This window comes from Eleutherodactylus coqui, chromosome 4 (assembly GCF_035609145.1).
Source record: "Eleutherodactylus coqui strain aEleCoq1 chromosome 4, aEleCoq1.hap1, whole genome shotgun sequence".
Classification (NCBI taxonomy): Eukaryota; Metazoa; Chordata; class Amphibia; order Anura; family Eleutherodactylidae; genus Eleutherodactylus; species Eleutherodactylus coqui.
Window position 1 is genome coordinate 63,524,898 of NC_089840.1, and position 17,320 is coordinate 63,542,217.

Here is a 17,320-nt window from a genome sequence, read left to right on the forward strand (position 1 = left end):
GATGCAAAACTTGTAACAGGGCCCCCAACTATAATGCTTTAGTCATAGTACTGGGTTCTCTATATGGAGAAGAGAGGTCTTATGGGCCCCCTAAGGCTCCTGGGCCCGGGTGCAACCGCATCCCCTGCATCCTCTATAGTTACGCCCCTGATATCCAGTAAGAAGCTCTGGCTGTTGTAACTTTTTGGAGTACAGACAGAAGATGAAAGGGGAAGGCAGGACTTCCAGAGACCCCATCTTCCTTTCTACCTGATCTTAGTGCATTGCCTGCCCCTCTTACGTCCCTATTGTTGTCTCACCACAAAAAAGCTCATCCATATTAATTAGCCAAAATGTTGAGCTGCTATGTAACATTGCCTTCTGCCATGGTTGACCCTGTCCAGGTATTACAATGTTGGGCATTTATTTGAATTACAGGCATTTAATGCTTCAATAGCTGTAGCCAGAGGTGGTCTTCCCCAGTAACAGCTGATTGCAAGTGGCTTGCTTATGGTGGATCCACAGAAATCCACTGACAGGCCATCTTCTACTTAAAATAGGGCCGTCATCATGAGACAGTCACCTTAATGAAGATTATATGGCAATTATAAGGCTATTGTGGATTTGACTGTGAGTGGGGTCTTCACTGCTTATTAGAAATTTTTGTATATTTACTGCTAGTGCCGGCCTTAGGTTAGATGGCACCCTAGGAGGAATTGTACTGATTCCCCACTGTAGTCTATGTTACAGTGATTGCTACGATTAACAATAACTTTATTCTCTTGTCTCTAGCTACAATGGTAGGACAGCCTTTCACCCAGGGGTGTCAAACTCCTATTCACCAAGGGCCCCATCAGCCTTGCGGTTGCCTTCACAGAGCCAATTGTAATTGTAAGACTGTAAAGTAAGGGCTTGTTCACATGAGCCTATTTGCTCAATGTATTAAGTGCGCAATTTTTACGTACGTAATACACAGTGAATAGAACCCATCGATTTCAATGGGTTCGTTAACATGAGTGTATTTTTTCACGTGATGTGCCAATGCAATAGGCCATTGAAATGAATTGGCCGGCACAAATATGCAGTAAATTTGCAGAAAACCTGCGTACTCGTTGGGTATTTGTGTACCTTTCAATTGGCCTATCTGCGTAGTTTTTTGTGTACGCAAATACGCAGTGCATTGACCAGTTGAGAAATGTGGGTATAAGCAATTATGGTTTGCGCAAATAAGTGGCATATTTGCGCAACCCGAAATGCACTTATGCCTGTGTGAACGAGCCCTAATAGTGACCCATATAGTGGCCCCAGAATTAATAGTGACCCAAGTGAAGTGACCCAGAAGTAAGTGTCACTTATATAAGCCCCCCAAGTAGCTGCAGTAGTAATAGTGTCCCCTACTTGGGCCCTAGTTGTAATTAGTGACCCCCATAGTAGTCCCAGTAGTAACAGCAACCTCCCTATTTACCTCTGGCAGCATCCATACAGGCATTCCACTCACCCAGCCTGCAGCTTCGGGTCCGGTGGCAGTGTAGTTTGATTGCTGATCTCACCCCTTGGCATCTGCGCTACGTACAGGGTAGCGCGAGTAGATGCTGGTGAAGAGAGGTGAGAGGTCAACGAACTGCACTGCCGCCGCTGGACCGCTACTGCAGGTTGGATGAGAGGAATGATGCACAGGTGTGCTGCACAGCCACGTAAAATGAGGTGGTGGGTCGGATTCGACCTGCGGGCCTTGTGTTTGACCCGTGTGCTCTAAGGGATTGACCATATAGATGGGAAGATCTCCCACCCAGGACCCCCGTCTTTTAGTTAAAAGTCATATATTACTATATTTTCCCTGCAGAATGGTGTTATAAATCCTCCCAGGAATAATAGCTGAATGTCAATTACAGAAGGAATTATCTTCTCATCGTTTAAGTTAAGTATTGTTAATAATGCGTCACCAGCAAAGACCTACCGAAAACCTTTTATTTGCTTTTTCATCAGATGCATTTATTATTATTATGTCTACATGTAATATGACATATGCTTTACTTTGCCATATCATCCATATTATTTAACCGTACATTAACCTGACCAACAATAGATTTGTTGCTTATCTTTTATGTACCTAACCTGCTTTTGACCTGTCTTGTGTAATATGAAGAGACACCCATAGAGGGCGCTTGTGAGTTATAACTGGAGAACACACAAGTTTACTTGCCTGAAAGTGACGCAAAGATGTCTTAAAGAGCCCTTTGGCAGTAGATTTATCTGCAAATCAGACCATGTGAGGGGGGTTTGGTGTACAAAAGCTGTGCAGGATGCTGAGTGCTGCACTGAGCAGCTGAGAGCTCAGCAAGCAGGTGAGAACAGGAGAAGGTATCTCCTCCCAAGAAGACTTTGATACCTCCAGACTCCTACTCCTCCACTATTCAGGTAACTTACTGCATCTGCCCTACCATGGACCTCTGCATGTACTATCTCCTCTTATCTGTGGACTTTTTCAGTACTTACAACTTTCTGGATATTAGCTCTTCAGAGTATTGATAGATCCTCCTTATATTTATTCTTTGGAGTTGTGTGTGTTTTATTATAGAGCTTCCAGACTGAATGTACTTTTTACATAGTTAGATATTTTGTGACACTCCGATCTATGAGATGTTTTATGTACAAGGAAGAAACATTGTTGCTTTTCATGTTGTTATTATTACTACTTCTACTATTTATATATCATCTTTTGCAGTACTTTACACATTGTTAAAGTATCAAGTAACAAAAGTAAAGAAAAGAGGACAAAACCCCATAAAGTATTCATTTTACTGGATTATTACTTGATTCAAGGACAAAGTCATGTTGCCTGTAATGATTTAAGATTATATTAGTACTAAGAATGATGAATTTGCTGGGTCTCTTAAAAACTTTGGAGACATCCATGCATTATATTGTACAGTGCAATTCTGTGGTCTTGTAGGGGTTTGCTTATTTGGGATACATTAATTTATATATGTATACTCTTTATGACCATAGATAGATATAGGCATATACTTACAGTACTGTGCAAAAGTTTTAGGCAGGTGTAAGAAAAATGCTGCAAAGTACGATTGCTTACAATAATAGAAGCATAGCTAGTTTTTTACGAAAAAACTAAATGAAAAATGAATGCATAAAAGAGAAATTTAAAGCAAATCAGTATTTGGTGTGATCGCCCTTTGCCTTTAAAACAGCATCAGTTCTTCTAGGTACACTTGCGCACATTTTTAAAAAGGTTGTTCCAAACATCTTGAAGACGTAACCACAAATCTTCTGTGGATGTAGACTTGCTCAAATCCTTCTGTCTCTCCATGTAATCCTAGACAGACTTGATGTTGAGATCCGGACTCTGTGGGGCCATATCATCACTTGCAGGACTCCTTGTTCTTCTTTACGCTGAAGATAGTTCTTGGCTGTATGTTTAGGGTCGTTGTCCTGCTGCAGAATAAATTTGGAGTCAATCATGCGTCTTCTATTCTATACCTGCCGAAAACGTTTGCATGGTACTATACATACTGTATATACATACACACACATTTATCTACATAGATAGATATAGGTATATAGATATATGGAGAGTTGGATAAATATCAGCCAGCGCACTAACCTCTTGTTTTATTTTTGTTGATGCCTATGACACATTGATTAGTCCATAAAAACTTAAAATTTGCTCCTGGAATAGCCTGAGTGGCTATTAACTTTTACAGTACATTTGTGCATAAGTGACAGGGTCCCAATATATTCATAATTTGATGAACATGATATAATACAATCTCTACCCATGCCTGTTATGAAGCTTTTGTCGCCTGTATTAAAGTACTGCTATTTTTATAAGCTTCATGAAAAGTTTTACAACTTGGTTGAACTTTTAGTACTCTGCTTTTCCAATATGCAGTAATGGGTCAGTGGCAAGCAGGGTGTAATAATAGGTAAATTGAGAGCTGCATTATGTAGATGTACAGTAGCAAAGCCACACATCTGCCCAGATGTTCAATGACCAGATGTAATATGTGCCCCAGACTGGAGAACAGGCTTTTATTATATGTATATATCTCATTGTCTTGTGGATGTCGCTTTGTTCACAGTTTGTTTTCAATGGCGTTCATAATACTCGTTGAATCTGAGAAGGGACATTGTGCTGGTCCTCCAAGTACCATTGGCGGAATATGTGAGCGTGGGTCCCCATTAATGGCTAGATCTTTGAATCTTTGAGTCAAAGTTAACTGTACTGGAAATGATGGGTACCTTATTTTAAAGGTTTTTACACCAGAGATATCGGAGCGTCAAAATACAGATAAAACAACAGAATATTTACATAGAAAATCGACCGCAGAAAAAGACAACGCGGTTCATCTGTTCTGCCCCTATATCATTTCCTTTCTACTTCTCTCTTAGGATAGATCTCTGCTTATCCCAAGTTTGTTCCAAGCATTTACTATGCTTGCAATAAAAATGTTATAATTTCCATAACTAACGTCACATTAAAGTCTAGCTCTACTTAAAACCTAATAATTCCGGTGTGAGAGCTGTGAAACCTAGTATCCCATTCCTCCTATTTATACTCCCAGGGATACAGGAAACTATGAGATGGATATTGCTAGAGTAGCTTAAGGGTTTGGAACTTTCATCATACATGTTGGAGAAGTTACAAATCTGCAAGAATTCTGCATCTAATGCAGTAAACTGAGTATTTTATACCCGACGCACATGCTATGAGAGAATAATCTGCAAGAAGAATGACCCTGCTCATTAGCGGACGTATGCCGCCCAACTATATAAAAAAAGATTTGGTACCATTGAAGAACTGAAAGCTCGCTACAACATCATGTATTTCTGTTTAGGTATCATATCTACAAGATTACTTGATTTCTCTTACAGAGAACAATCACACCGTTCAACTATTACGCAGTGCTAAAAACACATTGATTTCTATTGGGCTACTCACACTCACATATGGAAAAAAAATGTCTTATTTTGGTGCGTATTACCCACCAGTATAGGTTATGGTAATTTAACATATGCAGCAAATACGTCTGTAAGTGCATATATGCTGTGTACTCTGTATTTCCCACGCGTGAAAAATATGTTGGGATACCTATGCCGTGGGAACCCTTATTCTCACAGAAAAACTACGGATTAGCACCACTTGAACTAGTCTCAATGAAAGGGGCCAATCTCCATGTGGATCTGCTGCCACATCCGCACCAGTAAACAGAGTGTAAGCTTTGGACTTTTGCCGCAGATCTTCTTATAGTTAACTCATTAGCTACTGGTAATTTTCTTTCAAAGTTGTGATACTATAGGATTAAATGGTCACATCTATGTTGTTTTTGATTCATGCAGATCAGTTCTTTTTTTTTTTATCCATGCCCGACAGCTATGTTAGTGAAAGAAGTTCATGGGTGAAAGGAATTTGCCTTTGTGTTCGCGCAACAGCACAGAGAAAGGTCTTCAGCAAACAGTAGCATAGATTTCACTTAATAGACCCTTGTGATTATGATTAGGATGTAATAATGAGTGATTGTGCTTAGAGGATATTCAGACAAGGCAGATTTGTTGCAGAAACCTAAAGGTCCGTCCCATAGATGTTAATGGGGTTGTTTCTGCAGCATGTGTATGAATTTCTGCAAGGTCCATTGAAATGAGAAGAACAGTCTCAGAACTTTCTGCAGCAAATTTAGGCTCTATGCGCATTGCACATATATTTGGCAGCATGCACGCGGACAAAAATAAGGATTCAGTATTGTACACTACCCTTTGTCTTCTATAGGGGCAGAAATATGCCAAATGTTTCCTTTTTTTAACCGTCCAGATACCATTTTTAAATGGGAAATCATTGCAAAATATGTTAAATAAGGGAGGACCTTTACTTTTTTTTATAATAGAAGTACTGTACTATATCCAAATGTGTAAATACATTCATAACTATGTGTTACACTGTTTACGTATCTCTCATTCACTTCTATGGGAAGGACAGGGTGCTTGGCTGTTTCCCTGCCACCTCTAGGAGATGCAAGAAGGGGATTCCCTTATAATGATAGCAATGTCTCAGGACTAGTTTTTTTTATTGCATTTGCTTGTATAGCGTCAACACATTCCACTCATCACTCCTTATCCACTATTGGGCTCATAATTTAAATTCCGTATCTCAAACACATGCATACTAGGCTAAATTTCATATCAAGCCGATTTAACCTGTCACTGTGTTTTTGGAGTGTGGGAGGAAAACCATGCAAATGTTGGCTGTGGCCGGATTTGGACTGTGTTGCAAGACCAAAATGTTGCCTTATAGTTAAAGAGGTTTTCTGGGCAAATACTATTGATGACCTACCCTCAGGATAGATCATAAGTAGTTGATTGGCTATGGTCTAACGCTTATGATCCCAGGTGATCTGCTGTTCTAGCACGGGCAAAAACCACAAGTACCGAGCAGAAACTGATTCTCCAACCCCTGTGTAGTGGTCAGCGTTCGTAATTGCAGATACAGCTCCCATTAATTTTAATAAGAGATGCATCTGTAATCATGAGCACATGCTGATACACAGGGGTCAGAGCTAACTGTTTCCGCTCCGTTCCCTAGTTTGTTGCGGTAATCAGCTGATCGGCCAGAGTTCCAAGCAGCGGACCCCGGACGATCAACTATTTGTGACCTATCCTGAGAGTAGGTCATCAATAGTATTTGCCAGGTAAACCCCCTTAATCAATAAAAATATCTACAGCACTATCAACAGCACCATCACAAAGTATATATGTAGTCTGTAGCTGTGCAACTACAAATATCAGCATGCCAGGGTAGTCAGCGGGGCAGCTGCTTGCTTCAGCAATTGCTGGAAAGTCACAGGTTGTCTAGATCTATGATTACAGATAAGGCAGAGATATAGTAAGCTGTTATCTCCCCACCTTTGTATTACATCATTTATCTGCTATTTGGATATCATTTATTAGCCATAGTCATGTGAGATTTTTCAGCGTTTACAGTAGATCAGTATCTCCTCTGGAGCTAATTGGCTCATAAATCCACGTTTGTCACCTTTCTCCTGCTAGCATTTCCTAATGTCACGTGGTTTATTGTAGTGAATGGATAACAAATATTTCCTTAGCGCTATAAATTATTAAATTTCTCAAAGCCAATATGATAGTCATCTTTCATTAGATTGTGGATATTCACTGCATAATTTGCACTTCGCAGAGTGTGCTGTAATACATTCTCCTCCATCTGTAGCAGGTGATTCAACACGTGTTCAGGGGAATCTGCGAAATTATATCAAGACAGACAGCACTTAATTTCTATTCACACTACAGTCTTTCCTACAATGCTTCTGCTATCTGTATTGGCTATTCTGCAGCCCTCTTCTAAACCTCAAAATCATCAGAAACCTGAAAAGCCATTTATAAATACCCATAACTTTACATGAATGTCACCTAATCATGGCAGCGTATCGGGATGCCCAACTTATTTTTGTGTCAAGCCGAAAAAACTTTGTACCTCTGTTGTGTTGGAGCTGACTTCCGTTTTGGCAAGAAGGACCCCAAAAACTTTATGCTAATTCTTTTTTGATTTAATCAAAAAGTTTTGGGTTTAAAAAAATGTAGCAAATCTGCCATGTGTGATTGCAAATACATAAGGTATTGCACATCAATGGGGTATTAGAGGAATTTGATTAATAAGAGATATTTCTATGTATGGTTTCATTACTGCCAAGTTATATTTTCTCTTTCGCCCTGTCCTGAGATTCATGTCAATGTGGTATAGCGATGCAGGATTCGGAAAATGATGCGGTAGATAGCGTAACCAATGTGTGCACTATTTATCGAAGCACTAAAAATGAACAATAAGGCTGGTTTCACATCTGCGTCCGGAGGGTCCATCGCAGATCCGGATGAAAATACCAAAAGAAAAAGCGCTGCATGCTTCTACCCAAAAGCCAGGCAGGTGGGAAGAAAGCAGGTAGACCCTATTATAGTCAATGGTGTCCGTCCGGCGCCTGACGCAGATGTGAAAAACTCAAATATAACAATAATGATTTAGTAATTTGACTTTTACTTTCTTTTACTTTTAAATAACTTGACGCTAGCAAATGCTAACTATATGCTAGGATAACAACTCCAGAAGAACAATATCAATAATGCTATACAAAGATCAGTCCTTTATAGGGTTAACACTCTACTATTACCAGTATGGTCTAGTGGAAATGTAGCACATGAACTCCACTACTAAAGTCTCTATTACGTAGGTTCATGCTTCGATGTCCTTATCTCATTCCATAATCCCCAGTAATGGAGGTTTAGAACACAATCCAAATCTTTCAGCATAGCACCCTCCTACAGAACAGGTCTGTTGATTAACTGTGACCCTAAAGGTGTGCACACCCAGTATTTGCATTAAGTTCGCCCTCACTTACAGTTCAGTAGGATGATAATCACCACTGCTATCGACCCTCGGCTTTTCAGTGTTCAGGAGTGTGAATCTACCATGCTGTTTTCCTCAGTCCCCTTGTAGGGGCTCTTAAATCAGTCTCCTAGTGCAGTGAATCTGTTAAGTGATAGTCCCCACTTTATTGTCAATGAGTGATATCGGGTTATCAGTCAAGTCCAGTGTCACCCATTGACAGTTTTAGGGGACCACCCACTTGACAGATCTACTGCACTTCTCAAACTTAGGCTGCCTACTTTCTTGTGCCACTGTCCCTCTCTCACAGGCACAGATTTTCCATGGCTTCCCAAGCCGACTCTTTACTCCTTTGGCAGCTTTCTCTCCCAGCAATGCAGTCTCTCTTAATTTCAGTACCACTGAAATTGATCTCCAACTTGCAGTTCTCTATGATCTCAAGTCCTTCAGAACTCCCACTTGACCTCTGCAGCCAACAGGAAGTCACATACAACACTCCATAGAAAAATACACAAACTGCAGTAATGTATGATGACAAGTGGAGGTCTCCCTTATACCATCCAAATTACATAACTAAGGAAACCACAACAGACCTCATTACAGCATAAACTCGAACCTGGGCTCCCTCCTTACATGGACAGCCAAAGATGCATCATATTTATTAACAGTCATGTGCCAATTAGATTTGGTGCATATTACTTCACCACACTTCAGATTAAGACTGACGTATGAAATTCCATTCTTAGTAAATTCACTCCATAATACTTTCCATTATATCTGTCCACCCTTTAGATTGCATTTTAAAAAAATAAATGTATGTTTTAAGTAGTTTTGCTAATAGCAGCATAGACCGTTATTATATTAGGCAATAAGGGTCTCCAAAGGCAAACAAGGACATGCAAAAAGTCTCACAACTTTGGTGTAGATTTTCCAGGATTCATGCATACAATTATAGGTATTGCAAGCCTTATAAACAGAGGATAGTTGTAATGTTAGTTCAATTGGTGCTATTCAATATACTGTGGGCACCATATTAAGTGTGGTTGCTACAAGCTCGGAGAGAACAACAAAGGCTACACATCATGAAAAAGTGTTGCAAATGCTAGTTCTGCTTTACTGTAAATTCACACAGCTTTTTATAGAACAAATAGGTCTCCAGGTGAAACAGAAAAGGGGTGTTACAAAGCCAAACATAGTTACATCATTCATCTGGTTCAAAACTAGTTTTCCTTTTTGAAGTGTAAGTAAGTAACACTTTCTGTTGACTCATCTCTGCTGTCTCCAGATGTTTGGATAGAAATCTGGTATCCTTTGTTGTTTTTCTTGTCTTTTGGAGACACGCTGTCTTTCTCAGGTCATAAACATCATTGACATATTGTAAGGAATTTACCCTGCAGAATATCCTACTCTGCAGAACATTCTACTTATTGAGATAGCCGAAATTAGACTGAAATACTAACTAAATCATACAAGATATTATTTCCCTCACAGTAACTACAACACCTTTCAAGTTTTAATGGTCAAATGATTTTCAGAACTTCCAATTTGCCCTTTAGGTTCTCTAACATATGCCACCCTGTAAGTCTGAAGGGTCCCATAAGCTGTTTGGATCGTGGACATAGAGGATTGCAGCCAATAATGAAAAAATTGGCTATTAGATATATTATGTGGACTTAAATTGGTAGTCCCTTTCTGCGGCTAGTATTATCTGTTTCCTTCTCTTGCGTCAAAAGAGTATGGATTGTTATTTTAATTTGAGTCCAAAAGAACTGAACTATGCCACATTGCCATATTATTAATCTGTTTCGTTTGTTTTACATTTAGAGCAATGAGTTGTCAGGTTTTATGGGGTTGCCAGAAGATAAAATGTATATATTTCTCCATTGTTGTCTCTAGTGGGCTGAACCATTTTCCATCTCTCTACAATTTTTTTCTGCTGCATTGACTCACTAAAGGCTGTGGACACCTTTGGGGACAATTTTCTTTATTTAAATGCATGTATTTTGGGCTGAAGATCATTTTTGTAATAGGGTTTAATTAAAAGTTTTGCTTTATTTGGCTTATGCAACTTTTTTATATCACTGTATGTAGCAAGCTTCAGAATGCATCTCCTTTCAGATCCATCAGTGTACTGGACTGATGGCTTAGGGCTCTTTTATGCAGGTTGACCTGTTAGGTGGGGATGTGCAACAGGTCACCCCAGCAATTCGTTCCTGTGCTTTTACACAGGAATGATCATTGCTTGTGAATGGATGCGGAATGGGTTGGGGATTGTTCAGCCCATCCGCCTCCATTCACATTTAACAGGCAGTCGTTAATAAATGTACGACTGCCTGTTTTCATTGGCCGGTTCGTTGTTCAGTTTTCTACATGCAAAAACTGAACAATGAACAAGAAGCAAATGAGTTCTTGTTCGTCATTTAGTTGGGGCATGCATTTACACAGAACAATAATCGTCCAGACTCTTGCTGAATGTGGGAATCTGAATGATTTATCAGCCAGTGTAAAGCAGTTTTTCTCTCTTCTTCTGCACATTTTTTTATCAACTTATTTATGACCACAACAAAGTTTATCTTTGTTGTGGTCATAAATCAGCTAATAAAAACATACAGAAGGGAAGAGCTAAGGAAGTCCAGCACTGAAGGGAGATGCTTTCTATATAGAGTGTTATGTACTGTAGAAGCTGCAGAAGCCAAATAGTGCAAGATTTTAAATCAAACCCTATTGCAAAAATGTTTTTTAGCCCGGAATACATTAATTTAAGCAAAAACATTCTTACAAAGGTGTCCATAGCCTTTAAAGGGAACCTGTCATCAGCTTTGAGCCCAGGAGCGTAGCTAAAGGCTCATGGGCCCAGGTGCAAAAGTTTATCTTGGGGTCCCCCAACTTCTCTTAACCCTCCTAATGCAGAGGCGTAACTTGAAGCTCCTGGGCCCCAATGCAAAACCTGTAACAAGGCTCCAACTATAATGCTTTATTCATAGTACTGGGATCACTATATGGAGAAAGGAGGCCTTATGGTTCCCTTAAGGCTCCTGGGCCCAGGTGCAACCGCATCCCCTTTAGTTATGCCAGTGTTTGAGCCCCTTAAACTACATTATGGAGCTCAAAGCTGAGGGAACAGGGAGTCCAGAGAGCTGTGTTTCATACTCACCGGGTGCCTCGTTCCAGCGCTGTGTCCCCACGAAGTCAGCACTTGCCACCAGCTTGACTATTTTTGCGCACACATCTGCCATTTGTCCCATTTGAGATGTACACACAGAAAGAGTCAAGCTGCTTGCATGTGCCAACTTCTATGGGATACAGCACTGGAATGGGGCACCCGGTCAGTATGAGACCCAGCTCTTTGGACTCCCCGCTCCCTCACATTTAAGCTCCATAATGTAGTTTAAGGGGCTCAAAGGTGATGACAGGTTCCCTTTAAGTTGAGTGGCCCATGCATAAAAAACTTTTTGGGTCAGATGGTGTCCCTCAATTGGTTTATAGGCCTTTGATATTGAGGCACATTCTATCCTAGAGAACTAGTTTTCTGTCTGGACTATTTCTCATATATGACACAAAAAAGCCTTTGTTCAGTGCATATACTATAGGTTTTGGATTGGTTGTAAACTATATTTGGTGATGAGCTTGTCTTTAGTGAGTCATCAGAGGTCTGGGCCATGGAATAGATATCTAATGGTTTGTATACCTTTTGTTAACTATTCAAGAAAGAGCTTGCTCTCCCTACCTTGTGGTAATTCAGGGCACAGTGCATTGTTGTAATATATTTTCCTGAGACTCAAGAATAAAGTCTCTGGAAAGTCAAGAACAAAACAAAATTGGGGCAAGAAATGGGGCACTGAATGTTAAGTTGTGTTACAATGAATCATAATGAAGCTCTAATTCGACTGCTATCTTACCTCATCTTAGTACTGTAGAAAGTATTGAAAAGTATTGCTGTATATTATATACTTTCATATCATCAATGTAACTGATGTTCATGTCTGCTATTGGGACTAAAATGGGTTCATTCACATGTGTGTATTCTTCCTGCGCATTTAAGTTGCACAAAAAAAACAACATCATGCTGTATATGATGCTCTGCTGATTGCACTGACTTGTGTATATTACATTCTTACTGTCTGCATTTGGTATGTTTTCCTGTATCATCCCATTCCAAGCTGAACCCGCTCTGTTATACCCCTCTGCTTAAAACCTCTGTGCTGATTGTGCTATGACCTGTGTATACTACATTCTTACTGTCTGTATTTGGTACGTCTTCATGGCTAAATCACCAATCACCTCCCCCAATAGCATCTTCACTCAACCTTGTTGGAGTTGCTTGCCTTATGCAAGGAGAGCAATAAATACCACCCCCTCACACCTTTTGGTCATTAGGTTTGCAATGCTAACCTCAGCTGCCTAGTCAATAGCAACTTGAGTAGTCACTCCCATCTGTTTCCTTGTTGTACCCTAACTTTCATTATAAAATCAGTGTGGGCATGATAGCCACGCGAATGGCTGCTTCGCGCATATGAGCTGTATTTAGTGTGAGCTGGGTCAAGTGGTTTACGCAGTTTGACTATGGCAGTTCAACAGGGCAGGGGACAGGTAGGCCACAAACTCTGCCTAAATGCCTTGCATTTCAAAGCTATCACTAATGCTATCACCTCTGTTCTCATCTTTGCTGTCAGTTGCAGAACCTCTTTCCAATGCCCACCTCTGGGGCACTCTGTTCACATCAGCCCCTCTCTCCTGTCCTCACCCATGCACAGATCACATGTACTCTTTACCTTCTTACTAAGCCTCAAACCCCCTAATGCCAATAATAAACATAACAGTCGCCCTCAAAAATCTCCTAGCCATCTGCTAACCCTTGCTATCTTGCTTCTACTAGCAGCTGGGGATATCTCTCACAATCCTGGCCCACCCTCCACTGCTCTTAGCTATTACCCCCTACCTGACTCACTCCTGAGACGCCCGTCAAGCCCAACTGCTAGGCCATGCATACCCTCTGCTGACTCTTTTAAATGTGCACTCTGGAACGCCCCACCATCCACAACTTTTTTACTACTAAATCTCTAAACCTGCTAGCTCTCACAGAAAAGTGGATACAACAGTCTGACACAGCCTCCCCTGCTGCATTGTCTTATAACAGCCTGCAGTTCTCCTACACCCCAAGACTAGAAAACAAGTATGGCGGAGAAGTGGGTGTTATTCTGTCCCTAAAATGTACCTACCAGGTCATCCCCCCATACCCTCACTCTCTTTTTCCATCGTGTGAGATACATATGCTACGACTTTTCTGTCCGCTGTGCATGCGCGTAGCAGTTATCTACTGCCCCCAGGTGCTCCTCGCCTGTTTCTGGACCACCTTGCCACCTGGCTCCCCCACTTCCTATCCTGAGAAAATCCAACCCTCATCTTAGGTGACTTTAACATCTCCATAAATTACCCCATCTCCCCATCTGCCTCTCAGCTTCTATTGCTCACCTCCTCCCTTGGTCTTTGACAACTCCCAGCCTCTCCCACTCATAAGGATGGCAATACTCTGGATCTGGTCTTCCTCCATCTCTGTTCTGCTTCCCACTTCACTAACTACCTCTTCCACTCTCTGACCATAACCTTCTCTCTTTCTCTGGCAAGCTTCCTAGTGTCTCCCCAGACCCTCCTACCTACCGTACATACAGGAAACTTCAGGCAGTTCACACCCAATACTTTGCTGAGTCCCTACAGTCCTCTCTGTCCCCTATCTCTCTCCTCTCACAACCCTTAACGTCTCTTTGATACTTTTCACTCCCTTCTAAGCCCTAAAACGCAGCCTCCCCATGACGGATCTCAGTTCTAAAAAGCTGGCTGCTTGCTTCAAAAAGAAAATCGACGACATCCGTCAGGAAAAAACTTCCCAACCTCAGACTAGCCCTGACCCTAGTCGTGTCAGTAACTGCTGCTGCTCACTCTCTGTACTCAGACCAACAACAGAGGAAAAAGTCTCCAGATTGCTTTCCTGTGCTCACCCCACCACCTGCGCTAGCGACCCTCTTCCTTCACACCTCCTCCGGTCCCTCTCCCTAGTGGGTTTCTCCCATTGCACCACTATCTTCAACAGCTCTCTGGCTTCTGGCATTTTTCCCGCCTCTTTCAAACATGCCATCATATTCCACTGCTAAAGAAATAGACTGGACTCGACTGATGCTACCAACTACCGACCCATCTCCAATAAGGATGAGCGAGTATACTCGCTAAGGCACTACTTGTTCGAGTAATGTGCCTTAGACGAGTATCTCCCTCCTCGTCCTTAAAGATTCGGGTGCCGCCGCGGGGCGAGGAGCTGCGGGGGAGAGCGGGGAGGAACGGAGGGGAGATCGCTCTCTCCCTCTCTCCCGCCCGCTCTCCCCTGCTCCCCGCCCTGACTCACCTGTCAGCCGCGGCGGTCCCCGAATCTTTATGGACGAGCAGGGAGATACTCGCCTAAGGCACATTACTCGAACGAGTAGTGCCTTAGCGAGTATACTCGCTCATCCTTAATCTCCAACCTTCTCTTCATCCCTAAAATACTAGCACACCTGGTTTACTCCCGCCTTATAAGCTATCTATCAGAAAACTCTCTTCTCGATCCCCCTACAGTCCGGATTCCGCCCCCTACACTTGACAGAAACCGCCCTTACAAAGGTGTCAAACGACCTCCTAATAGCCAAATCGACAGACAACTACTCCCTACTGATCCACCTTGACCTCTTCACAGCATTCGACACTGTTGACCACAAACTCCTCCTCAGTATGCTTCACTCCATCGGCCTAAAGGACACTGCTCTCTCCTGGTTCTTCTCCTACCTATTTGACCGCTCAATTAGTGTCTTCTTTGCTGGCTCTACCTCCCCTCCTCTTTCCCATACTGTTGGGGTACCCTGTGCCAGTCACTGCACTGGCTGCCCGTCAAATACAGAGAACAATTCAAACTCACCACCTTCATCCATGAAGCTCTCCACAGCACCACGCCGCCCTACATTGCCTTCCTTATCTCAACCCACCACCCAGTCCGCACCCTTCACTCCGCTAATGAAATTGGACTGAGTGCCACTTTAATTAGAACCTGTCATTCCCGCCTCCAAGACTTCTCCAGAGCAGCACCAATCCTCTGGAATGCGCTACCCAAAACTATCCGTGCAATCCCTAACTCACAAAACTTCAGGCGAGCTTTAAAAACGCACCTCTTCAGGGAGGCATACCATATTCCCTGAATCAAACCCCCCTATTCCCCGCTTGATAACATGCTCCCTGACCTACTGACTGCAATCCCTGCCGGCCGTCATCAACCGCCCCCCTGCAGTCACAAATTCAGCCACCACACAACTTAATGTTGGACCATTGTTTATGTGTATAGCATCCCTCACTCTCCACCTTGCCATACCGTGCACATCTCCAGCCCATTTACCTTCTGTATCATCCCATTATTTGTAGCATGATTATTATTATTATTTTCCAGCACATTTGCACACCCAAAGTCCCAATAGAAGTAAATGGGGATGCGCAAATGTGTGCGCAATACGCTAGGAGATGCATGAAACTTTGTAGTTGCGCAGGAAAAAGAACGCATCTGGAACTCCTTAGACTAATTAGCCATTTCAATCAGTGCATATTTTTTTGCCATATGCAAATGAACATTCCTTTCTGCTCCAAAAAATACAGTAAAATATGCCTATGCACATTCAAAAAAGTATCATTCATTCCACAAATATGCGTACGCTTGTGTGAAGGGAGCCTTGTATAGTATACTGGATCCCCACCAATTCCCAGAATTTATAGTGGCACTTCCAGCCAATAATGAAAAAGTGACCAAAGGTGCCATATGGAAATCTGTAATGCCTCTCCTATAACTAGTTAGGTCAGAGAGAATGAAAATATACAGTATTACTCCTTCATGTTTGTATTATGGGGTTATGATTTTATAAGTTTTTTATGGCATTTATTGTGGTCTAAATTCTCACAATGATAAGTGAATCCAGCAAAAAGCCTCATAACTAGAGATGAGCGAGTATACTCGCTAAAGGCAATTGCTCGAGCGAGCATTGCCTTTAGCGAGTATCTCACCCGCTCGAGACGGAAGGTTCGGGTGCCGGCAGCGGGCAGGGAGCTGCGGGGGAGAGCGGGGCGGAACGGAGGGGAGATCTCTCTCTCCCTCTCTCCCCCCTACTCCCTCCTGCTGACAGCCCCTACTCACCGCTCCCCCGCGCCGGCACCCGAACCTTCAGTCTCGAGCGGGGAGATACTTGCTAAAGGCAATGCTCGCTCGAGCAATTGCCTTTAGCGAGTATACTCGCTCATCTCTAATCATAACCAATTCCAATGAAATTTACACCAAATGAAATACTGTTATTATATGTTTATAGACCTTGTATCTGTAATGTATACCATGCGAATCATAAGTTACTGTTATAGAGGATGGTCTGCAGTGACTAAAGAAGTGACTCCAATAACTGCATTCAAAATGCTCAATTAATAAGCCTAACGAGATCACTAAAGATACTTTATAAGAAGTTACTAAATGTTGTAATATTAGAGACTCATAAACTCCACTCTGTATATGGAATAGTGCCAGGCCTCAATTAGTCTTATAACTTTACAGCAGATGCTGGTTAATGCTGCCCTAATTCCCCTCATAATGGACGTTATAATCTTTTTCTTTTTGCTACATTAGAGACTGCTTATGCAACTATCCTTTAAACTAATCCAATCAGTAGCAATTAGTTTGATGTATTTTCTTGATATGCAAGGAATTACCTAACCATGTACTACACTACCTATCCTTATGTTTGAAGCTTGTGTTGTCTGCTTTGTAGTGTATCGTGCTGGGAAGCACCAATTTATCTGCTAATTGTCATCTGTAACAAGATATGACACAAGCTTATTGCCCACAAGGCCCCATTCACATCCATGTCAGAGGCTCCATTCAAAGGGCAA

General features: G+C 41.9%; 1 protein-coding gene across 1 annotated transcript in view; it reads left to right on the forward strand.

Annotated features, from left to right (window-relative positions):
- Positions 1-2,314: 2,314 nt before the first annotated feature.
- The window catches only part of SLC6A4 (solute carrier family 6 member 4), a 134,763-nt gene continuing 119,757 nt past the window's right edge, over positions 2,315-17,320 (forward strand). The window contains exon 1 of the mRNA XM_066599589.1: positions 2,315-2,397. The gene's annotated coding sequence lies outside the window, so the exon portion shown is untranslated. The remainder of the gene's footprint in view (positions 2,398-17,320) is intronic.